Source organism: Mesoplodon densirostris, chromosome 17 (assembly GCF_025265405.1).
Source record: "Mesoplodon densirostris isolate mMesDen1 chromosome 17, mMesDen1 primary haplotype, whole genome shotgun sequence".
Classification (NCBI taxonomy): domain Eukaryota; kingdom Metazoa; phylum Chordata; class Mammalia; order Artiodactyla; family Ziphiidae; genus Mesoplodon; species Mesoplodon densirostris.
The window spans coordinates 27,757,133-27,783,421 of record NC_082677.1 but is presented as its reverse complement, the minus strand read 5'-3'; the positions used below and the strand labels follow the sequence as shown (position 1 = coordinate 27,783,421).

Sequence of the window (26,289 nt, the reverse complement as noted above, 5' to 3'; positions counted from 1 at the left end):
TTTGGCCGTGCTGTGCGGCATGCAGGATCTTAATTACCCAACCAAGAATCAAACCTGTGCGCCCTGCCATGGAAGCATGGAGTCTTAACAACTGGACTGCTACGGAAGTCCCAACAGTAATATTTTAAAAATCAAATAATTAAAACCAACCAGAAATATCCTCTAATAGCCTCCAAAAATATTTATAGAGATTAATCATAGAAATGTAGAATTGATATGTTTCCATCATCTCTGGAAATGTATCATGTAATTAAAATTGATCTCAACATATTTAATTCATACAATAGCTTATATAGCAAGGAAATAAAGAGACATGCTATCTTAATTGATAGAATTAAGCTAAAGGATATTTTGAACTCTAAAACTGTAAGTAATTTCATGTCAGAGTGCTCTATAATAAGAATATGTTCTTGATACCTACCTGTATATGCCTTTTGTTGGTTTTTGTGAGGTGTTTCTCTTGAATAAAAATTGCCAACTTATTTATTTATAACTTTTTCAGGTGAATCACAGACTTTTACAAAATATGATGTCCTATGAGGTTTGCTGTTTTTAAGTGCATGTAGATTAAAAATGCTAAACAAATCCATCATGGAGTACAATAGAGAATTGCATTCACAGTACACGAGGTCTTAAAATCAAAAGCCAGATGATACCATGAGAAATTTCAGAGAGAAGAGGAGCTTTTTCTGTTTGTGTTAAAGCTCTTGCTTATCATTTTGGATTTCCTAGAATTTTTAATAAAGTTGGTGTGTGAGTTACTGAAGTAAACATTATTTTAATGATTTGATATGATGATCTTTCTTACAGTGTACCTGTGTTTACCATTTTTATGCCATTGTGACTCTATATATGCTTTATTTCATCACTCCCTTCGTGCTTCAGCTTATTTTTCCAGTTAAATAAAAGCACTAGCAAAGAAACAAAGTGTTGTAATCTTCTGACCCTCTTGCTGACAGTTCCATATATTTTGAAGTAAATAAAGATATGGGATCGGGATTATGAAACAAGCATGCACTTCAGAGAAATGTTTCATAAATGTATTGCTTGACTGTGTAGTGCAACTGTCATAGATTTTGATGGACAAGGACATATATCTGGAAAATGAAACAAAGATAGTGACTCACTGTAATTCAGAGATAATAACTACTAGAAGATACAACTGTTCAGCAAATGTGAGATTATTGGTTTCCTAGGGATTTATTAATTTGATGTATTTTAATCCTTGTTTGCTATAAAAGAAGAATATTGTCACTCCGATGATTGGGTCTCATTCATTTTGTGAAGTGTTCAGATCATCTTTTTCATTTATATCTTAAATTCACCCAGCAGTTGGAAAAAGGCCCCTGCTGCACAGCAGTCAGTCACATACAATGAATGTGCGAGCCCATGTCCAGTCTTCAAATGTCACCACATTGCCATCTTACTGTGAATGACTGAAATTTATTTCCTGTTAGTGGTGCTGAAAATTGCCACAGGTTTCTACAGTTTATAATGTATTGTCTAAACTGAAAACATTTCCCAGATTGAACTGACCTTTTAGAAAACAGTGCTTTCATCCTCAAAATGCAGGACTGTTGCAATATTTTATTTAAAAGGTTATTTAGTTATAAAACTCGGAGAAAGGGTAAGGAATTAGAACTAAGTCTATCTCTCCATATAATGCACTGCTGTCAAAAAATACAAAACAAAGACAACTGATTGCAAAGACAACCCATATGCTACTGAGGATAGTGCACTGAGGAAACCACATCTTTCCTGTCTCAATAGAAAGGAGCAAGACAAGGAGTGAAGGCCTTTTTTATCCTGTACTTTTAACTAGTCTGTCATTTTGTTCATTTTGTTATCAAAGAGGGAGGGGAACATTGTGAAGTCTGTTGGATTTCTCTAAAGAAAATACAAATCTTAGAAAATGTATCCACAATGTTGTGTTAGTTAAAAAAAAAAAGAAAGAAAGAAAGAAAAGAAAAGAAAAGAAAATGTATCCACAAAACATAGTACTTCCTCTTCATCCTAATGTGTGTGTGTGTGGTGGGGAAGGGGGAGATAAAAGTCGTAATAAAAAACACATAGGAAGAAATATTAAGAATGTATCAAAAACAATTATTTCACTAGGTGAACAAATAAGTAAAGGAAAACAAAATTTAAATAGCCCAAGTAACTTAAATGAATTTGACTTTATGTGGTTTTACCACAAATATGGTTTGAGGCTAAGAAAAAAATACAACAAATCATCCAAAATCATAGAGAGACTACTTGATAAAATATAACCAAATTGAAAATCTTCTCCTATTTTCTCTTTTTTCCCCTTTCTTTTCTCCAAACACTTGGCTGTTGACCATGGTGAGAGAATGGAGTATGTCCAGAGTCAAATATTTTGAATAACAAAATCTCAAAGAAATTTTTAAAGTATTCTAAATGTACTGAATACTAAAACTAAGTTATTTTTTTTAAAGTCCTTTAATATTCAGAAGACACTTGAGAACTTCTTACTATTTTAGGATCTTTTTTATAAACATAATTACCATTGAATCGTCATAGAACTAAAGTACATTGCATTTCAATGGAATTTCCATTTTATTCTTCCTGAAAGAAAGAAAATACTCCTTTTCCTGAGCCTTTGTATTGCATTTCCTTCAGTCTTGTGCCCTACAGTTTCATGAATGCATTTGTGTCACTATTAGAACTCTGGTTGTTATCTCTTCAGAGGCAGAAATATATCTCCCTGTTTGGTTTGCTTCCAAAAGCACAGAGCAAACATGTGACTCAGATAAAAATTGATAATGGTGAAGTTGATGACAATAATTGTGATTTCAGTAAAAATTTCATTAAAAAACTTCTTAAAAGTCATATAATATTGATATGTTAGGTAAATTAGATAATAAATAACTACTGTCATAATTTCATATACACTAAATAACAGTATCAATTAACATCGAGCTAATATTACATGCAATCATTTAAAGTTTTTTGGAACTAGCTTTTAATCACATATAAAACTAGCCACTTATATGACTGATATAATTTTTAGGGAACTCAGGGGCCATGTAGGTTAGTTTATATAAAAATCTCTGTTTATTTGGTCAGTGTCTTCAAAACTTTACTAGAGGTAAGAAATAATCTTCTACATGAGAAAGTAGATTACTAAACAGCTCTAACTCATGTAATAAATAACATGTTTTGAATAGCCACTTCCTGCTTAAACACTGTATTAGGTACTTTTATACAAGATTTCATTGTATTCACATTAAGCATTTTCAAACCATGGAGAAATTTATTTTAAGGTCTTCCCTGTATACTATATTAGGTTTATTTCATGGGGGGAGTCATCTCTTTTAATATTTCCACTTGTTATTTATTTTTCTCTTTATTTACTCATTTATGTTAAATATTTGAAGGTGTTAAAACTGTACACTTAGACTTGGTAAGAAAGTTGTACTGAAGAGAATTTTTACTGAAGTAAATGAAGCAAAATTTAAAAATTGCTAAATAAAAATATGAGTAATAATAATTTAATGGCAACATAATGAACATAGTTAAGACAGTTTCAACAATCTAAAATAAAAAAAATTAGTTAATCATGCAGGATATGATGCAAAAAAGAGTAAAAAATATGGAAATTATGTTTAAAGCAGACTCAATTCATAGATTGATAGGACTTATAGAAGCATAAAAAATGCAGAGGAGATGAAATTGAGAAGCAACTAATGACAAGGAAATTATAGAAGAAAGTTTCCTATATTTGACATGGTTCATGAGGCTTCATTATGGAATGGCTACTCTGAATGTTAAGTAGATGAATGTAAAAGACATACCCAGACTGCAATACAAAATAGATCCCAAAGCAAATCAAGAATGAAGCTCTTTTTTTTGGAAAGGAAAAAAAAGTGAAAATGTGGAGATTCTAACATGCAATGCTTGATTCTAGAAAACAATGCAGCAGTATAACTGAAGGTATAAAGTAAAAAAGATACTGAACACAGTTTTCTGTACTCAGCCAAACTAGGGTCAGTGTTTAAGAGTAAAAATAAAATTAACCTAATGACTTTCCCTAGGAGACTTACTCCAATTTTCCCTACAGCAAAATTAAAAAAAATTTAAAAATCAAGATAAAAATTGTGAACTATTAGAAACAATATTACTGACAGATAGCAACAATACATTGAGTTAATTCTAAATCAGTATTGACTCATAATGAAAAGGAATTGATGACAATCTAAGTATAAAAGTAAAGATGCTTGCAAGAAGGGGGCAGAACAGAACATTCTTGTCCTTTTGTGAGGAGGATACAGGCCATGACTAATAACATATTTTGATAGAAAAAAATGAAGTTTTCACGTGTGTTTAGATAGATAAGAGTAAACATCAGTGACACAATAAGAGCATATAACACACAAAATAAAATAAGAATATAAATTTTGAAAAAAAAATTAAGTACATTTCTTAGAGTATCTTTAATGAAGATGTGTTGGTGATAATCTCAGTCGGTGGTTAAAGAATTTTTGGTTATCTAAAAACCTCCACATTTTACCTTTTTTTTTTTCCATGAAGCAGCAGCAATGTTTACTCAACACAGGATAGATAGTGAGGGAATTTGGCCTTGTTCCCTTCTCTCCTGGGATGGTTCATATTGATGAGCAATCCAGTAGAAATCTTTTAAACTCTGGTAAGTTCAGAAAAACCACTCCCTTTGCCTTATCCTAGCCAAGAGCAGTCTGAGACTTGTTGGCTTGGGGTATTCTTTGACGGAAGCATAGGAAATTACAGTCTAAAGCTAGCACAGAGCTTGCAGACCCACAGGGTATCCAGTGTTGCCTAGGCCACTTGGCTTTTTGCCTTGGGTAATTATCTCTTGGTAGAAGGTCCAGACCTTAGGGGGGTGGCTCAATTAATCCTCAAGAAGGTTCAATTCCTGCTCTGCAGTTGGCCCATTTTGCCAGGTTTCTAGGCTATTCTGCCTGAATCTTGGAGATGGATATGGAGTCTTCACCAAAGCCTTTAGACTTTGGTGAAGAATAAGATACTCTGTCTCTTGCTGTGTGGAGCAAGGAATGACCTCCAGATGCAGGGAATACAGCAACACCTGGACAAGGGACATGAATTCCAGAGACCAGCTGTTCCGTAATAAAGATGGACTGGATGCTTTGTCAGGGAGCTTGCTCTCTTTTCTGAGGGCCCAGAGTAGTGTGGGGCTGGAGACCATGGCAAGGTTGTGTAGGGACATTTTGTTCACCATTTCATTTTCTGCCACCCTTTTCAGGTGGTCCAGAAGGAATTGACCTCTGGCTTTGGGAGTGACCGTAGCAAGTTAAGCATGTAGCTCTCCTTTGCAGCTGGGCTGGAAAGAGTGATGCCCTTGGCTAAGTTGGAGTAGAACTTGTTGGTGAAGACGGGCTCAGGCAGCTAGTGAAAGTAGAACTTCAGCATCCCAGGGATGGTGTTGACATCCTTTTCCTTCATCTTCATTGATACATCCTTGTTATTGCCATCAAAGGACACCTTTGGGGCCTGAATGTGGATGACCACTCTGGACATTCAATAGATGCCTACTTCCTTCATGTCCTGGTGTTCAATCTCCAGCATGCACTGGCTCATGATATAGGGCACCTTGGGCCTCTACCTCTTGGTGACCACAGTGACCATGGTAATCTTGACTCTGAGCACTCACTTCTGTTTCAGGAATGAATTATCTTAGAGCTCAACTTCTCGCTGGTGTATTTGAGGGAGAATTTCACTTTAATCCCACTCATGGTGATGATGGTCAGCTGTCACTTTCAGACCTTCAAGCCCTGGGTAATGCAGCTGGAGCTAACCCTTCCCCATGATCCTGTCTGAACTCTCACTGTCCTCTTTGGTGATTTTTGTTTTGTTGTAACACTTTTTTAACACAATACCCTCAGGGCCTGGGAGCTTTCCATTTCAACCTCAAACTTCTTGTTCCAGGTTGGTTAAGCTGTGTCCTTGTAGAGACACATTTCTGCTTTATTCACAATATTATCTAAAAGATAGATAGATGAAGATAGGTAGATAGATAGATAGATAGGGTATTTAAATTGATATTTCTCTCAAGATTTTGAAGGTACTGTTCTATCGTATTTAATTTTTAATGTTGCTGTAAAGTAGCAGTTTCTTTTCATTATTCTGTAGGTTACCAAACTTTTTTTTTCCACCCTGGCTTACCTTAAGGTCTATTTTTTTTTTGGTTGTTTTTTTCCACTATAGTTTCACTAGAATATTTTTGCATGAAGATATTCTTGTTCAGTAATGCTGCTTGAACTAATTTGTTTTCTTAACCTGAGACTTCCATCAAGTCTGAAAAATTCTTAGCCACTATCTCCTCAAATATTACCAACCTCAATTCTTTCATTAGCTCTCTTTGATCCCTTTGAGGAAGACAGACATTTGCCTTTTCATTCTATTCTTTATCTTGTAATTACTATTCCATATCTTCTATTTTTCTTTTTCTTGCCTCCTGTTCTGCATTTGGATAGCTTCTTAAGATCTAACTTTCATTTTATGAATTTCCTATAGAGTTTTTTAAAATATTCACTGAGTTTTAAGTTCAATAATTATATTTTAAAACATAGAAGCTCTACTTTATTCTTATTCAGATATTTCTGGTTAGTTTTTATTTTAATTTATAAATCATCTAATGTGAAATATTTCATACATGCATGCAACAAAATGACTATTGATACTTCACATTGTTCACCAAAATAAATTCCAGATGGATTTCAGATAAAAATATGAAAAATAAAAACAATAAACCTTTTAGAAGAAAACCAGAGAATATCTAATAACCTTGTAGTATGTAAAGAATCTTGAACAGGACAAAAATTCTACTCTTAGAGTTCAAATAATTAGATGATGTTAAAATTAGAACACTATTCATAAAATCGCAGAGTGAGAAAAGATCTTACAACAAATTAATACAAATCAGTGAAAAAGATGCAACACAACAGAAAAGACAAACAAGTATTTCACTAAAGTGTATACCTAAATGATCTATAAACCTGTACTCAATTTTGTCATTCCTCAGGAAGATATGTCTGTCTGTCTATCTATCTATCATCTATCTATCTATCTATCAATATTTTTAAAGAAGAATTTTATTTCTAAGTTGGACAGAGTAGTCCATTGCTAGCCAATGGTCCCACAGAGAATAGCCAGAAATGCTAGATAATCACAGAAATTATATTTTTGAAGACATCAGCAAACTATGAAAAAATGGAAGACAAGGAATTAAAATTCCAATGAGAGCAGAATCATTTAGAATTTAACTGAAAATTTCCACTTACCTTTTTTATACATATTTTTTTTCTTTTTCTCATTCTTTTCAATTATAATTTATTAAAAGATATTGAATATAGTTCCCTATGCTATACAGTAGGTCCTCCTTGGTTGTCTATTTTACATACAGTAGTGTGTATCTGTTAATTCCAAATTCCTAATTTATCCTTCCCCCTACCTTTCCCCTTTTGTAGCCATAAGTTTGTTTTCTATGTCTGAAAGTCTATTTCCGTTTTGTAAATAAGTTCCTTTGTATTTTTTTTTTTTAGATTCCACATGTCAGTGATCTCATATGATGTTTGTCTTTCTGTGTCTGACTTACTTTACTTAGTATGATAATCTCTAGGTCTATCTATGTTGCTGCAAATGGCATTATTTCATTATTTTTTATGGCTGAGTAGTATTCCATTGTGTATATATATACCACATCTTCTTTATCTATTCATCTATTGATGGACAGTTAGGTTGCTTCCATTTCTTAGCAGCTATTGTAAATAGTGTTGCTATGTCCTACTGGGGCGCATGCATTTTTTCCAGATATGTGCCCAGGAGTGGGATTGAAGGATCATATGGTAACTCTACTTTTAGTTTTTTAAAGAACCTTCATACTGTTCTCCATAGTGGCTGCACCAATTTACATTTCAACAGTGTAAGAGGGTTCCCTTTTCTCCACACCCTTTCTAAAAATTATTATTTGTAGATTTTTTGATGATGACCGTTCTGACTGGTATGTGTTATTTTCTTTTCCACTAATGTTTTTGGTCATAATATTGGATTTCCTTAACTTCAGTTTTCTGGATGAATTTGTGTAGAATCAGAATTACTTCTTCCTAAATAATTGGTAGAATTCACAAGTCAAACTATCTGGATGTAGAGAACTTTTATGTGGGAAGTTTGTAAAAAACAAGTTCAGTTCCTTTAGTAGATATATTGTTTTTCACATTAAATATTATTATTATTTTTTTTGGTGGTACACGGGTCTCTCACTGTTGTGGCCTCTCCCATTGTGGAGCACAGGCTCCAGGCCCACAGGCTCAGTGGCCATGGTTCACGGACCTAGCTGCTCCGTGGCATGTGCAATCCTCCCAGACCGGGGCACGAGGCTGAGCCCATGTCCCCTGCATCAGCAGGAAGATGCTCAAACACTGCGCCACCAGGTAAGCCCATAAATATTAGTTTTTAAGTGAGCTTTGATAGTTTCTGTCTTTGAAGGAATTTGTCCATTTTATCTAACATCACTTTTATTCATATTATTTATTTATTATTCTTTTTACATCATGGAATTTCTAGTGATGTAATTTCCCTCAGTTTTGGTATCGGTAATCTGCTCTTTTTTTTTTTTTTTTTCCTAGTAAGTCTGGTTATAGGTTTATATTCTTGAGGAAGCATTTTTTGGTTTGTTTGATTTTCTATACAGTTTTCCTGTTTCTAATGTATTGAGTCATTGATATACACACTGATCTTTATTATTTCCTTTCTTCTCACATAGTTTTGTTTTAACATCTTTATTAGAGTATAATTGCTTTACAATGTTGTGTTAGGTTCTGCTGTTTAACAAAGTGAATCAGCTATATGTATACTTGCCTTCTAATAAGGGAAATTTACCAATTCTATGCCAATTCTATGGTGTAGGTAGGAGGCAGAATATCTGAGTGGGTCCCAAGCAGAAGGAAAAACTGGATCAGAAAAAACTCAGCAGTGTTTTAGGTAGCTACATGAACATATAGCCAGTATGATCCTCAAGACGTTTGGCAAATATCATAGTGGTTTTGGGAAGAATGCTGGAGCTAATCTAACAACCTGTTAAAAGGAGGGTAGAATGCATGAGTACTAAAAGGAACTGCAAAGTAAGCAATTTCAAGCTGTGAAAGTCTGAGCCCTAGAAGCAGAAGAGTGCCAAAAGTCAACTAAATCTTATCAAAATTTAAAATCAGCCTTAAACTATTTTAGTTCTTGATTGGGTTAAAGTGATCAACTCCTCATTCTATCTGCCTAATAAAGGAAAGGGTGGACCCACTCTGAAGAAAAATCACTGGGCTCTCTATGATCCATTTAATCATAATGTCTATCATTCATTATAAGCTTAGTAGTCATTTGAATGTACAGGATCTAATAACCAATATTCAAGAGGGAGAAAAATTAGGTAGAATCCACAGTAGCAGAAATTTTACAAGTAGCAGCAAAGACTTTACAATATCTATGATTAATAGGTCTAAAAAATAAATAAAAGTATGGTGACTATTAATGAAAATATAGACCATTTCAAATAAAACTTTAAATGACAGTTGAAAGAACTGAATCTGATAAAATGCATACAGTCAGATCTTGGTGGTAGGAGAGTTGTTTATTCAGATACATGGCTTATTCAGACACACAAGATAGGTTATCATATATCATGGTGGAGAGTTGTATGAATTTTACTCCATGGTAAACACACACTCTTGAGTCTTGTCTTACATTTCACAATGGTGCACACACGTTGTAACAGTGTTTTAAGTTACATATTTCTGTGTGTTGAGACAAGCAAAAACCTAAATCAAAATTGAAAAAAAAAATTCTGAGTCAGAACAGAGTGACAGATTCAATAGCCAATGAAGCAACAAGAAGATACATCATCATATGACAAAGGTGATGGGATTTTGCAGGTGTAATTAAAGTCCCTGATTAGTTGACTTTAATTCAATCAAAGGGAGATTATCCTTAGTGGGCCTGGCTTAATCAGGTGAAATATTTTGAAGAGGGTCAAGAGATGAGAGAAAGAAATCAAATTCTCTTGTTGGTCTTGAAGAAAAGAGAAACCATGAGACATACAGCAGCAAGGACTGGATTCCTCTAACAAGCACATGGTCTTGGAAGAGGAACTTGAGCCTAAGATGAGATCATAACCCCAACAGCATCTTGAATATTCCCAAGAGCAGAGGACCCAGTCAAGCCAGGCCTATACTTCTGACCTATAGAAGTTGTACAATCATAAAAGTGCACTGTTTAACCTGATAATGTTACCCAGCAATAGGGAAAATATATATAAATTGATATTGATATTGAATAAAAATATCAAGATATAGACTAATGCCAAAAAAGTGCTTCTTTTTTTTTAAATGAAATATAGTTGATTCACAATATTGTGTTAGTTTCAGGTGTACAGCAAAGTGATTCAGTTATACACATATATATATTATTTTTTCAGATTATTTTCCATTATGGGTTATTACAAGTTATTGAATATTGTTCCCTGTGCTATACAGTAAATCCTTGTTACTTATCAGCTTTCTATATACTGGTATGTATCTGTTGATCTCATACTCCTAATTTATCCCTCTCACCACTCTCTCTCTCCTTTGGTAACCATAAGCTTGTTTTCTATATCTGTGGGTCTGTTTTGTAAATAAATTTATTTGTATTAGTTTTTAGGTTCCACATATAAGTGATATCATATAATATTTGTCTTTCTCTGTCTGACTTACTTCACTTAGTATGGAATTCTCTAGGTCTTCCCATGTTTCTGCAAATGACAATATTTCATTTTTTATGGCTGAGTAATATTCCATTGTGTATATTTACATAGAATACATCTTCATCCATTAATCTGTCATTGGATACTTAGGTTGCTTCCATGTCTTGGTTATTGTGAGTAGTGCTACTATGAACATTGGAGTGCATGTATCTTTTAGAATTAGGGTTTTCATCTTTTCTCAATATATGCCCAGGAGTGTGATTGCTGGATCATATAGTAGCTCTACTTGAGGGTTCCCTTTTCTCCACACTTTTTCCAGCATTTATTATTTGTAGACATTTTGATGACAGCCATTCTAACAAGTGTGAGGTGATACTTCATTGTGGTTTTGATTTGCATTTCTCTAATAATTAATGATGTTGAACAACTTTTCACTTCCCTGTTGGCCATTTTTGTGTCTTCTTTGAAGAAATGTCTGTTTAGGTCTTCTGCCCAATTTTTGATTAGGTTGATTTTTTGATATTGAATTGTATGAGCTGTTTGTATATTTTGGAAAAAAATGTTCTTCATTTTTGTAAAAAGTATAATAGCATATGTTTATGTGTATATCCATCTAAATATAGTATAATAATCCCAGAACATATTGCTAGAAGTGAAGAATAAAAGTTTCAAATTTATAGAATAAGGAATTACATTGTTAAGAGATTATTCAAATGACCAGAAACCAGAATAAGCCTCCTTTGTAGAAAAATAAACAATCTCAATTGTATTATATTTAATTCATATTATTAAGGAATGCTTTTTATAGGGTTTTAATAAAAGTAATATTTGATTACAGCTTAATCTGTCTTTGTATTCTTATAAATTCTCTTTTTTACATATATTTTTCTCTGTCTCTGTCTCTCTCACACACACACACACACTCACACTCATTTAATCTTCATACAAGAAAGTGTGAGATAGATGTTTTTATTATTATTATTTCCATTTATTTATGTATTTATTTATTTGGCTGCACCAGGTCTTAGTTGCAGCATGTGGGATCTTTTAGTTTTTTAGTCACAAAATAGTCACAGGTATTTAGGAAAACTGCCCAAGATTGCAGAACATGGCATAGCTAGGATTTACAGCCAGTCTGGCTCCAAAGTTAAACAAGTCCTTATGTTTAGTATAATACTATTTTTGCCTCCTGAATAAACTTTTAAAGTACTAAATAATTTCAAAATTATCTATGTATCAATTCATTTAACAAGGTAGGTGATCAAGGTGAATAAAATTATTTTAGTCTAAAATTCGTGTAACTCTAAAAAAACGGGTTTTTTTAAATTTCCATTTCAATTCCCACTAAGTGTAAAAGATAACTGCTATTCTTGCTCAGTGTGGTCCCTTTCAATATAGGAAACACAGAACTAAATACTTGACTCCAAGGATAAAAGATCAGAAAACAGATCTATTGTTGGCATAACACTTGATCTATATTTAGTTTTCTGGGTGAAATAAAATTTTAAAAAATATTTTTTGATCTCCCTCAAAAATTTGTTTCTCCAAAGAGTAGCCCTCTTGGTAAAGGTTTTTCAACAGAATTTAGTGTCCACTGAAAGCCACTGAAAGGAATCATTACAACCACCTTGTGCTTCTCAAATAAAATGCTATTCTTTTAGCCTTTTCCCTACATTGGGGGATCATTTGAAACAAAACAACATAAAATACCAAATATAGTGCTGAATGCAGAGAGAGAGAGAGATTAAAATGCTCTCTCATTTGAAAGATCTTGTATGACCACAAACAAAGCTCATATGTCTCTTGTCATAGAAGAATGAGAGACACAAAAATCGTTCTCTTCAATTCTCCCTCATTCTATTTTATTCCAGTGCTTATATTCTAAAGTCTGTCCATATCTCTGGATACAATTGGGATTTCAGGACACAATTTTCATAGAGGATATGATAGGTTTTTGAAATTTTCATGATTGTCTTCATTATGTCTTCTGTGCTTAATCATGGTCTTTCTTGTATCAGTATTTTTTCCCTTTCATACATGTCTGCTTAAATAGATTTTAAGCATGAGTCCTCTCAAACTATTTCCTAAATGAATAAAATTGTATAGTGAGACCTACTTAAATCCAAACAACACTTTAGGAATAGGAAAGCACATCAGAGAAGAGGATTAATTAACTCTTTCAAGCCATTAGTTACCCTGTCACTGTTGAATTGTTCCAAATAGCATAATTGTCTACTCATTTTTCCTTTAGGGACTTGAAAACCAGAGAAGCCTTAGTAAATTGAAAGGAAAACAAGTTGATGACGATGAAGTACAGCACTAAAAAATGATGGAGAGTGTTAAACATCTAGAAGACAGCTTTTGTTTCATTCCACCAAAAAAATTTAAAAAAAGGAATTTAAAGTGAAAATTCTAAGTGTTTAGAATTACATTTGACATCCCTTTTGTTTCAGAAAACGCTACCATAAGCTATATGCTTTCACTGTTCATATGTAAAAATCTATTTTATATGTCTTTTAAATACATCTTTGATATTTATACTGTTTTAGATTTTAATGCTTTATGAGTATCATTTCCCCAAACAATTTTAAAGCTTTCTAAGGGCAGGGAGAATGGTCTGTGCATCTGTGATTGTCCTCAGAACCCTGGACAGTTATTTGTATAACAGGAAGCTAAATCATTGAGTGTGGATGTGCTAGTTCCTTGTTTGACCCGATCCACTACATCTATTTGACCTTTCATAGGCTCAAAGTCTCATAATTGACTTACTTCCTTTATGTTTCATTAAATTTCAGTTATCCGTACACTGTTTCACAAACAGAGGATGTAAAAGCCTTCACATATGCTAGAACAATGTATGAACACTTTAATCCTCCCACTCCACACTCTTCTACAGAAACACTTCTAATCTAAGCTTCTCCAGGAAAGGTGAGGACTTAGGTCCAACACTAGGGCTATATGCTCATCTAGACTGTAATGTTCTGTAGTTGCCATGAATTTAATTCAAGGCCAGATAACTGTTATTGTTGCAGATAAAAAGAGGCTCATCATAACTGATAAAAAGCTTCTTAGTATAGATAACATTTTTATAATACTGGCAAAAAGTAATTTTCATCAAAATTACATCTTTTTAATATTTTTAAAATACTTTGTTTCAAAATTAAAATAAGGGATAACCACTTTTGAATAACTACAAAGTTAGAAAAACATTTAAAACATCATTATTTTTCCCTAATTTCAGTCTCCTTTTTTTTTTTTTTTTTTTTTTTTTTTTGCCGTACGCTGGCCTCTCAACTGTTGTGGCCTCTCCTGTAGCGGAGCACAGGTTCCGGATGTGCAGGCTTAGCGGCCATGGCTTATGGGCCCAGCCGCTCCATGGCATGTGGGATCTTCCTGGACCAGGGCATGAACCTGTGTCCCTTGCATCAGCAAGTGGACTCTCAACCACTGCACCACCAGGGAAGCCCTCAGTCTTCTTTTAAGTTAGGATTACTATAGGTTTTAAAGAGAGGTCTGCAAGGTGAATATCATGTTGTCATTCTAGAACTCGATGCAGATCTCTAAACAATAATCTTAAAAAGAAAGTTATTTTATAAAATGTTTCTTTGGACATAATGTAACATTTAGTCTTCTAAAATTTTAAGGATAAATGTGACAAATTTTCAAATCATAAAAATGACAAGAAAATGCAGGATCTTCAGTTGTTTTTTATTCTTCCCATTTTACCCTGAGAAAGGCTGGTACTTTATTTAGTTAGTTAGTTAGCATTTTAGTTTTTTCAGAACAGAGAGATAGTATGAACAAATATTAAAAGAAAAAAAATAGCAGTCAATAAATTTTATTGTAAAGAAAAATTATTTCTGTTGTCTAGTGCTTTCAAGAAAAGTTATTTAAGAGTCATCCTTTGGCATCCATGGGAGATTGGCTTCAGGACTCCCCACAGAAATCAAAATCCATGGATGTTCAAGTCTCATATAAACTGGAGTAATCTCATATAAGCTATTCATAACCTCCCATATATTTAAATTATCTTTAGATTACTTATAATGCCTAATACAACGTAAATGCTATGTAAATGTTGCCAGCATGCAACAAATTAAAGTTTTGCTTTTTGGAACCTTCTAGAACTGTTTTAAAAATATTTTTGATCCATGGTGGATTGAATCCATGCATGTGGAATCTGAGGATATGGAGGGCCAACTGTATTTACAAAGCAGTAGTTTAATGAATTATAGATAACAAGATACCTGCAAACTAAATGAAAAAGACTTCATCAGCTCAAGAGGAACAAGTTCTGGATGAAACCTCATCATAGATCAGATAAATAAACCCAAAGGTTTAAAGAATTTTCTTCATTCCCTTAAAATTTGTTTTTAATACTGCAATTACTTTCTGAACTATGTCCCAGCCAATCTCTTCTCTTGTGTAACTCTAATAAATTTACTGATTGCTAATATTACTTCCATCAAATTAAAAACCTTCTATCCTTCCTTCCTGCTTCAAAGACCATTAAGGCACCTGCATTAGATTAAAAAACAAAACAACAACAACAAAAAAACTAAGTTATGCTGCTCAAATTTTTGCCAAACTCTTATTTTTCCCTTATTGGAATTGTAAACTTGATGATTCTAAGGAGAAGAAAAATAATGTTATTCATAATATTTTGACAGACCAACATTACTAGGACATATTATTATAATTTTACTGCTTGGACCAAGCTGTTTGTCAATCTCACCTGCTCTATGTAGCTTTGAATACATTTTCCTGTCTAATCTGGGCTCTTATATCTGTGCTTTAGACTGAAATCTTGAATCTTTCATTCTTTCCTAAATTTAGGTCTGTCTCCTCTCCTACCTTGGGCAAATAGTAAGATTATAATAATGTACAATTTAAATAGTAAGATAATATTTAAACATTAAATGATCTGGCTTTGGTCTGCATAAACCATGAATTGACATTTTTCCATATCATTCGCCTGTGTTTATTGGCAAATCCTTTGTTATCAGATTATACTTTTTTTTCTTAACTACCTGATACAAAGATTTATGAAAACATTACTTTGTGTTTAGATTTCTATCTAACTTATTTGATGTACAGTATTAATTTGTATAAGTGAACTAACATTATAAAATATCGAAGCTAAAATAAATTTGTATGTTATAATTAATTGATTTTTCCTGTAATTTACCTACATCTCTACAATTGAATAATCAAGATACTACACCTTCATGTAATATTCTAAGACTGAGTAAAATGGAGGTTTTATTTCACCTCTTCCTCTTACTTCAATGTACTATCTACCAGCCTGTTTTACGACCTGTGGAATAAGCAAGATAAAATGACAGTTCCCTATGGAGTGTATCAAAACACGCCAGAGTAATAAAAACTATGATAGGAAAGATTAAGCTTTTTGACCCCAATTGTGTCATCTCAGCTGTTTAGAGAGTCTGGCCTCACTATCTTTCCTCAGTGCATGGGGCATTTCACAAACGTTTTGAAGCTAAGAAATCTCTCTTTCACAATGGAGCCCTAGGGATGATTTAAATCTTTTAACCTATTAGCAAATTTCTCCATCCTGGAGGGTTAATTGACCATTTAGTTGATAAACTTTTGAAGACTTGAAGGGAAATTTACAGACGTCCACGTGGGACACATGGGGGACATATTAAAGGTACAAACAAGTTTTTTTATATAAAAGAGACTACAACTGAATCATGGAAATAAATGATACATGTAATCAGAATAGATATAACTCTTATAAGAATAAACTGACCCTTGGCTTAGGCATTTATTTCCTAGTAGGTTTATGTCATTATGTTAGACTCATAGGTAGATTATCCTGCCCTCATGGATCCTTGCATATTAAGGATAAAAAAGAATTAACCATGTATAGGATAGAATATAATAAATGCTAAGTGACATAAAAAAGTATGAATCAACATCATGGAAAATCATAAGAGAAGGAGGTTACTTTCATGAAGAAAATCAGGTAAGACTTCCTAGGGAGGGTAAGACTTGAGCAAAGCTTGAAGAATTGATAAAACTTACTTATGGGAAGTGGATAAAGAAAAGACCATCCACAAAGAGAAAAATCAAATGTGGCAGCAAGAGCTTCCCTGGTGGCACAGTGGTTGAGAGTCCGCCTGCCGATGCAGGGGACACGGGTTTGTGCCCCAGTCCAGGAAGATCCCACATGCCATGGAGCGTCTGGGCCTGTGAGCCATGGCCACTGAGTCTGCATGTCCGGAACCTGTGCTTCGCAATGGGAGAGGCCACAACAGTAAGAGGCCTGCATACAGAAAAAAAAAAAAAAGATGTGGCAGCAATACCAAGGCCTTGAATGTCAAAGGTTTCATTTTTATTTCTACAGAAAAGGATTTCCAAAATTGTATAGAACATTAATGTCCATTGAGATATAAATGGATATTGCATTAGAAATAAGTAAAGGGTTCTCTGGAAGAATTAAATTAAAAATCAAATACTCCAGAGATCTAGAGATCTCTAGAGCAGGTGGTCATGGAGTAGAGACTATTACTATGACTATTACTACCACTGCCACCCCTGTCCCACAGCTGCTGCTAAATAGAAGCCAAAACCAATGAGGTGTGAGGATGAAGTGCTGTGGGTTTATGACTAAGTAAGTAGTCTGATTGATGTTGTATCTTGAAAAGATGACCAGCAGTGTTCTAGATGAAAACACAGTAGACAGAGTGATTTTTCTAAAATAGAGTCCTGATGTCACTTCTCTAATTATTAATAATTTGCAGTGGTTTCTCAACTCACTTAGAGGAAAAGCTAAAATCCTTATGTTGACCTTTGAGAGCCTTGGTGTAGTCTCTATTATCTCTTTATTTTTATCCCCTCTTCTCTCTCTCTCTGCTCTCTCTTTGTCTCTCTCCCTAATTCTGTTCCATACACACTGCTCTTTTACCACACAGAGCATCCTTACACTCTGCCTTCCTATTCCTGTTCCAGGGAATATAGTTTCCCAGTTTTATACCCAAGTCGTTCCCCTGCCTCCTTCAAATGTCTGTTCTAATTCACTTTAACTTTATTATAAATAACCATTCCATTATAGCTTTTGTCTAACATTCAGTACTTTTGCCCTGCTCAACTCATATTTATCACTCTTATCCTACCATAGGATATATGTATGTTTATTTTTTTGTTGTGTGTCTCCCATACCTGTGACAACTGCAGTAGAGCACGGACAGAGAAACTTCTATACCCACAATACCTAGAACCACGCCAGGTGTGTAATAGCTACTCAATAAATAGGAATTGAGGAAATGGAGAGAAAACTAAGGTTGAGGAGACTAATTAGAAAGTGTTTTGTGAAACTGAATGTGAGAGGAAACAAGGGCTTAAACTTAGGTGCAAATATATTAGACAGAAAAGATTAATACTTAACTACAGAGAGAAGCCTTCAAGATGGTGGAAGAGTAAGATGTGGAGATCATCTTCCTCCCCACATATACATCAGAAATACATCTACACGTGAAACAACTCCTACAGAACACACACTGAACGCTGGCAGAAGACCACAGACTTCCCTAAAGGCAAGAAACTCTCCACGTACCTGGGTAGGGCAAAAGCAAAAAGGAAAAAAAAAAAAAACAGAGACAAAAGAATAGGGAAGGGGCCTGCACCTCTGGGAGGGAGCTGTGAAGGAGGAAAGGTTTCCACACACTAGGAAGCCCCTTCAGGGGTGGAGACTGCTGGTGGCGAGGGGAAGCTTAGGAGCCACGGAGGAGGGCACAGCAACAGGGGTGGAGAGGGCAAAGCGGAGAGATTTCCCCACAGAGGATTGGTGCTGACCAGCACTCACCAGCCCGAGAGGCTTGTCTGCTCACCCGCCGGCGCAGGCAGGGGCTGGGAGCTGAGGCTCTGGCTTCGGTCGGATCGGAGGGAGAGGACTGGGGTTGGCGGCGTGAACACAGCCTGAAGGGGTCTACTGCACCACAGCTAGCCGGGAGGGAGTCCGGGAAAAAGCTTGGAACTGCCTAAGAGGCAAGAGACCATTGTTTTGAGGTGCGTGAGGAGAAGGGATTCAGATCACCACCTAAATGAGCTCCAGAGACGGGCGTGCATCGTGGCTATCAACACAGACCCCAGAGACGGGTATGAGATGCTAACGCTGTTGCTGCAGCCACCAAGAAGCCTGTGAGCAAGCACAGGTCACTATCCACACCTCCTCTCGGAGGAAGCCTGAGCAGCCCGTCACTGCCAGGGTCCCGAGATCAAGGGACATCTTCACCGGGAAAGCACACAGCACGCCTCAGGCTGTTGCAGTGTCAAGCCGGCCTCTGCCGCCACAGGTTTGCCCCGAATTCTGTTCCCCTCATTCCCCGCAGCCTGAGTGAGCCAGAGCTCCCTAATCAACTGCTATTTTAACCCCCTCCTGTCTGAGCAGGAATAGGCGCCCTTAGGCGACCTACACACAGAGGCAGGAGCAATCCAAAGCTGTACCCCAGGAGGTGAGAACAAAGAAGAGAAAGGGAAATTTCCCCCAGCAGCCTCAGGAGGATCTAACTAAATCACCAAATCAACTTGATGTACTCTGCCTCTGTGGAATACCTGAATAGACAACGAATCATCCCAAAATTGAAGCAGTGGACTTTGGGAACAATAATATATATATATATATATATATATATATATATATATGATCTTGAACGATTACTACAAGCAACGCTATGCCAATAAAATGGACAACCTGGAAGAAATGGACAAACTCTTAGAAAAGAACAGCCTTCTGAGACTGAACCAGGAAGAAACAAAATATAAAGAGACCAATCACAAGCACTGAAATTGTGAATGTGATTAAAAATCTTCCAACAAACAAAAGCCAGATGGCTTCACAGGTGAATTCTATCAAACATTTAGAAAAGAGCTAACACCTATTCTTCTCAAACTCTTCCAAAACATAGCAGAACGAGGAACACTCCTAGACTCATTTCATGAGACCACCATCACTCTGATACCAAAACCAGACAAAGATGTCACAAAGAAAGAAAACTACAGGCCAATATCACTGATGAATATAAATGCAAAAATCCTCAATAAAGTACTAGCAAACAAAATCCAACAACACATTAAAAAGATCATACACCGTGATCAACTGGGGTTTATCACAGGAATGCAAGGATTCTTCAATATACACAAATTAATCAATGGGATACACCATATTAACCAACTGAAGGATAAAAACCATATGATCATCTCAATAGATGCAGAAAAAGCTTTCAACAAAATTCAACACCATTTATGATAAAATCCCTCCAGAAAGAAGGCATAGAGGGAACTTACCTCAACATAATAAAGACCATATATGAAAAACCCACAGCCAACATTGTTCTCAATGGTGAAAAATTGAAATCTTTTCCACTAAGATCAGGAACAAGACAAGGTTTCCCACGCCCACCACTATTTTTTTTAACATAGCTTTGGAAGAAACCACAGCAATCAGAGAAGAAAAAGAAATAAAAGGAATCCAAATCTAAAAGGAAGAGCTAAAGCTGTCACTGTTTGCAGATGACATCGTACTATACATAGAGAATTCTAAAGATGCTACCAGAAAACTACTAGAGCTAATCAATGAATTTGGCAAAGTAGCAGGATACAAAAGTAATGCACAGAAAGTTCTAGCATTCCTATGCACTAATGATGAAAAATCTGAAAGAAAAATTAAGGAAACACTCATATTTACCATTACAACAAAAATAATAAAATACCTAGGAATAAACCTACCTAAGGAGACAAAAGACCTGTGTGCAGAAAACTGTAAGACACTGATGAAAGAAATTAAAGAGGAAGATATACCATGTTCTTGAATTGGAAGAATCAACATTATGAAAATGATCATACTACCCAAAGCAATCTACAGATTCAATGCAATCCCTATAAAACTACCAATGCATTTTTCACAGACTAGAACAAAAAATTTCACAATTTGTATGGAAACAAAAAAGATCCCGAATAGCCAAAGAAATCTTGAGAAAGGAAAAGGAGCTGGAGGAATCAGACTCACTGACTTCAGACTACATTACAAACCTACAGTAAACAAGACAGCATGGTACTGGCACAAAAACAGAAATATAGATCAATGGAACAGGATAGAAAGTCCAGAGATAAACCTCCGCATATATGGTCACCTTATTTTTGTTAAAGGAGGTAAGAATATACAATAAAGAAAAGACAGACTCTTTAATAAGTGGTGCTGGGAAAACTGGACAGCTACATGTAAAAGAATGAAATTAGAACCCTCCCTAACACCATACACAAAAATAAACTCAAAATGGATTAAAGACCTAAATATAAGGCCAGACACTATAAAACTCTTAGAGGAAAACATTGGCAGAACACTCTGTGACATAAATCACAGCAAGATCCTTTTTGACCCACCTCCTAGAGAAATGGAAATAAAAACAAAAATAAGCAAATGGGACCTAATGGAACTTAAAACCTTTGTACAGCAAAGGAAATCATAAAGAAGACAAAAAGACAACCCTCATAAGGGGAGAAACTATTTGCAAAAAAACAACTAACAATGGATTAATCTCAAAAATTTACAAGCAGCTCGTGCAGCTTAATATGAAAAAAAATGAATAACCCAATCCAAAAGTGTGCAGAAGACCTAAGTAGACATTTCTTCAGAGATGATATTCAGATTGCCAACAAATACATGGAAGGATGCTCAACATCACTAATCATTAGAGAAATGCAGATCAAAACTACGATGAGGTATCACCTCACAATGGTCAGAATGGCTATTATCAAACTATTTACAAACAGTAAATGCTGTAGTGGGTGTGGATAAAAGGGAACCCTCTTGCACTGTTGCTGGGAATGTAAATTGATACAGTCCCTATGGAGAACATTATGCAGGTTCCTGAAAAAACTAAAAATAGAACTACCATATGACACAGCAGTCCTGCTACTGGGCATATACCGTGAGAAAATCATAATTCAAAAAGAGTCATGTACCACAATATGCATTGCAGCTCTATTTACAATAGCCAGGACATGGAAGCAACCTAGGTGTCCAATGACAGATGAATGGATAAAGAAGATGTGGCACGTATATACAATGGAATGTTACTCAGCCATAAAAAATAATTGAAATTGAGTTATTTGTAGTGAGGTGGATGGACCTAGAGTTTGTCATACAGAGTGAAGTAAGTTAGAAAGAGAAATTCAAATATCGTATGCTAACACATATATATGGAATCTTAAAAAAAATGGTTATGAAGAACCTAGGGACAGGATAGGAATAAAGACACAGATGTAAAGAATGGACTTGAGGACATGGGGAGGGGGAAGGGTATGCTGGGACGAAGTGAAAGAGTATCATTTATATATATATACATTACCGAATTTAAAATAGGTATGTAGTGAGGAGCAGCCACATAGCACAGGGAGATCATCTCGGTGCTTTGTGACCACCTAGAGGGGTGGGATAGGGAGGGTGGGAGGAAGACGCAAGAGGGAGGAGGTATGGGGATATATATATATATATATATGTATAGCTGATTCACTTTGTAAAGCAGAAATTAACACACCATTTTAAAGCAATTATACTCCAATAAAGATGTTTAAAAAAAAACACAAACAATTATTTGGTGCATATGTTATAGTGGAAAGTGGTAGGCTGTGAAAGCAGATGGTCTCTAGTTCAAATTCTAGACTCCCAAGTTCATAGTTATGTGACCAAATGCAAAATACCTCATGTCTCTAAACTCCAATTTTCTCCTCTTTAGAAAAGGGAAAATGTACCCTTTTCAGATTCCTGTAGGTTATAGAGAAAACGAATGTTCAAGGTAAGACCTAGGTACTACTACAGGCATCTTTACAGTGTCACATACTTAAACATATTTTTAAAATAAGATTAGAAGTTTTATCTGCATTGAGTCTCCACAAGGAGGTTTTAAGTTGTGCAAAACAATTCATAACCTTTATATCTTTTGTAATGTCCATAGTTCTTAGCATGGTCCTATTTTTATATGATACTTGAAATAAAATAATAATAAAAACTCCCTTTTCTTGAACATCTATGATCTGATTTTAGTATTAATCAAATAAAATGTGGTACATATTTTTATTGAAATATAGTTGATTTACAATGTCATTAGTTTCAGGTGTACAGCACAGTGATTCAGTTATATTTTATATTATATATATATAATACATATATTTATGTATATATATTCTCTTTCAGATTCTTTTCCCTTATAGATTATTATAAAATATTGAGTATTGTTCCCTGTACTTGTTGGTTATCTATTTTATATATAGTACCATGTGTATGTTAATCATATCCTCCTAATTTTCCCTCTCCCCCACCTTCCCTTCTGGTAACCATAACTTCATTCTCTAAGTCTGTGAGTCTGTTTCTGTTTTGTAAATAAGTTCATTTTTATCATCTTTTTTTTTTTAGATTCCAAATATAAACAATATCATATGATATTTTTCTTTCTCTGTCTGACCTATGTCACTTAGTATGATCATCTCCAGGTCCATCCATGATGCTGATAATGGCATTATTTTGTCCTTTTTATGGGTGAGTAATATTCCATTGTATATATATACCACAACTTCTTTATCCATTCATTTGTCGATGGAATTTAGGTTGCTTTCATGTCTTGGCTAGTGTGATTAAGGCTGCAATGAACACAGAGTGCATGTATTTTTTGAATTATGATTTTATCCAGATATATGCCCAGGAGTGGGATTGCAGGATCATATGGTAACTCTATTTTTAGTTTTTTAAGGAATCTCCATATTGTTCTCCATAGTGGTTGCACCAATTTATATTCCCACCAACAGTGTAGGAGGGTTCCTTCTTCTCCACAGCCTCTCCAGCATCTATTATCTGTAGACATTTTGGTGATGGCAAGTAAGGTGATACCTCATTGTAGTTCTAATTTGCATTTCTCTAATAGTTAGCGATGTTGAGTATTTTTTCATGTTCCTTTGGGACATCTGTATGTCTTCTTTTGAGAAATGTCTATTTAGATCTTCTGCCCATTTTTTAATTGTTTTTTTTTTACTTTTCTTTTAAAATTGAGGTGTATATTCAGGGCTTCCCTGTTGGCGCAGTGGTTGAGAGTCCGCCTGCTGATGCAGGGGACATGGGTTCGTGCCCTGGTCCAGGAAGATCCCGCATGCTGTGGAGCAGCTAAGCCTGTGAGCCATGGCCGCTGAGCCTGTGCTCCACAACGGGAGAGGCCACAACAGTGAGAGGCCCGTGTAATGAAAAAAAAAAAAAAATTGAGGTGTATATCCAGATTGAGCTCTTTGTATATTTTGGAAATTAATCAATTGTTGGTCACATGATTTGAAAATATTTTCTCCCATTCTGTAGACTGTCTTTTCATTTTATTTATGGTTTTCTTTGCTGTGCAAAACCTTTTAAGTTTAATTAGGTCCCATCTGTTAATTTTTGTTTTTATTTCCATTACTCTAGGAGATTGACCCAAAAAGATATTGCTGCGATTTATGTAAAAGACTGTTCTGCCTATGATTTTCTCAAAGAGTTTTGTAGTATCCAGTCTTACATTTATGTCTTTAATCCATTTTGCGAGTTTATTTTTGTATATGGTGTGAGAAAATGTTCTAATTTCATTTTTTTTACATGTAGTGGTCCAGTTTTCCCAGCTCCACTTATTGAAGAGACTGACTTTTCTCCACCATGTATTCTTGCCTCCTCTGTCATAGATTAATTGGTCATAGGTGCATGGGTTTATTTCTGAAGTGAAGTACATTTATATCTAATATATTTAAAATATTTGAAAGCAGACTCAGAGTAGTAATATGACTTGCCAATGGTCACACAGCATATAAATAAAAAACTGACATTTAAATTAAAATTTTTCTGGAATTCAAAGTCATTTCACTTTGTTTTCATATACCTGCTATGATATTTTACAGTTCATGAATTGACAGCTTTTTCCATTGGTGAGGTCCATCTTTGTCCTATAACTTTTCAAAACTTCAGTATCCCCATTTTCTTACTGCATTTTACATCACACCTAAAACAGCTATTCATGTTACCTCTTTTGTCACAGACCTCTAACGACATCCTACTTTGTTTTGATCCAAAAATAAATGTTAGATTATGACCGTTAAATGTTTACTCCAAATTTTCATTTCTCCCTATTATTTACCATCTAAGTTTATGACCCTTTAAACATAGATCTACAAAACTCTGCTGCTCAGAAGCAGTGGATATCAAAGTGTGGAAGGCGTTTAATCTAAAAAGTATAAATTAACATAGCTTGGAGAATATTTTTCAAATGCCAGCCTCATTTCCTTAACAGATGTTCCCAGTCCTAGAGCTCCAAGCAGGAAAAAATTTTAAACCTCTTCAGTAATCTGGATATATGCCTCACTTCTTACCTCAGGGCTGAAAGTGACCATCTAAGACTAAGTTTTTTCATAATTTTCTACTCTATATTATCAGTGCCTAGCTTAATGCGTATGTAACTGCAGTACATCTATAATTCATGTCCTTTCCCACTTGGCAGGAAAGAAACAGAAGAGAGAGAAAGAAAACAAAGTTCCTGTCTGTGAGAGTGAAAATTTCATTAATGGATGAGTTAGAAGTAGACCTAAGTCTAAGAAGAACATTGAACATGTTTTTCTGAGAGAAGTAATGCTAGTTTTCTAGGTAGACGTTGGAAAGACATAGCGTGAGCAAAATGCATGTAAGATGGAGATGCCTATTCCATAAAGGAGAGAGAGGAAATTGCTGTGCTGGAAAGTAGTAACACATATGTATGTTATTCACTTAAACAGATAAGTTGGAAACAAGTATATCTTTTCCACTATTCTTTTTTTCTACTTCAGGTATAGCATCATGGGATTTGAGACTCCATGATTCTCACATTCTAAATACTTTCAAGCTGAAATATTTTTAATAAATGTTCACTTTTTTTTTTATGCTGAAGTGTATTGATTCCCATCTCAATAAGAGGCACAACTCTCTGCTAACTACCCAGTTGTACACACCATTTTCCTAATCTTTTTTGCCTTTAGATTTTTTACATGTTTTATCTGTCAGAATTGGCCCTCACTCACCTGGCCTCCTTCTGCAGAATTCAGCAAATACTTCGTCTCTTCAGTAACCTTTCCCTGATCCCTAAAACCTTGGCTTAAAAATCTGTGTCTTATGCTTTCATAGCATCACATTATTTACCCCACTACACAAATCATATATTGTGCTGCATATTGCCAGTTTTCTTATCTGTCTCAGCCATTTGGGGATACCCTACTTGAAGGTAAGACATTATTATTATTTTTTATTATTATATTTGAAACTTTTATTTCACTGCTCATTGCATAGTAGTTTCAATTGCAGGTACTTGTTTTAAGAAGGAGAGCTAAGTAACCATAGTTTAAAAATCAAGCTTAAAAACTAAGGGTAATGGAAAACTTGCTGAAGGGAAATTGGGGGAAGTTAGTCCCTCTAAGTTGAATGGAAATGTGAAAGAGACATCTTTTCTCTGATGTAGCATCTGCTCTGGTAAAGTAGTTGGGAATATTAT

At 34.9% G+C, this 26,289-nt stretch overlaps 1 pseudogene; it reads right to left on the bottom strand.

Moving 5' to 3' along the window:
- Positions 1 to 4,998: 4,998 nt before the first annotated feature.
- LOC132477414 (breakpoint cluster region protein-like) lies at positions 4,999 to 24,824 on the bottom strand (annotated as a pseudogene).
- Positions 24,825 to 26,289: the final 1,465 nt, after the last annotated feature.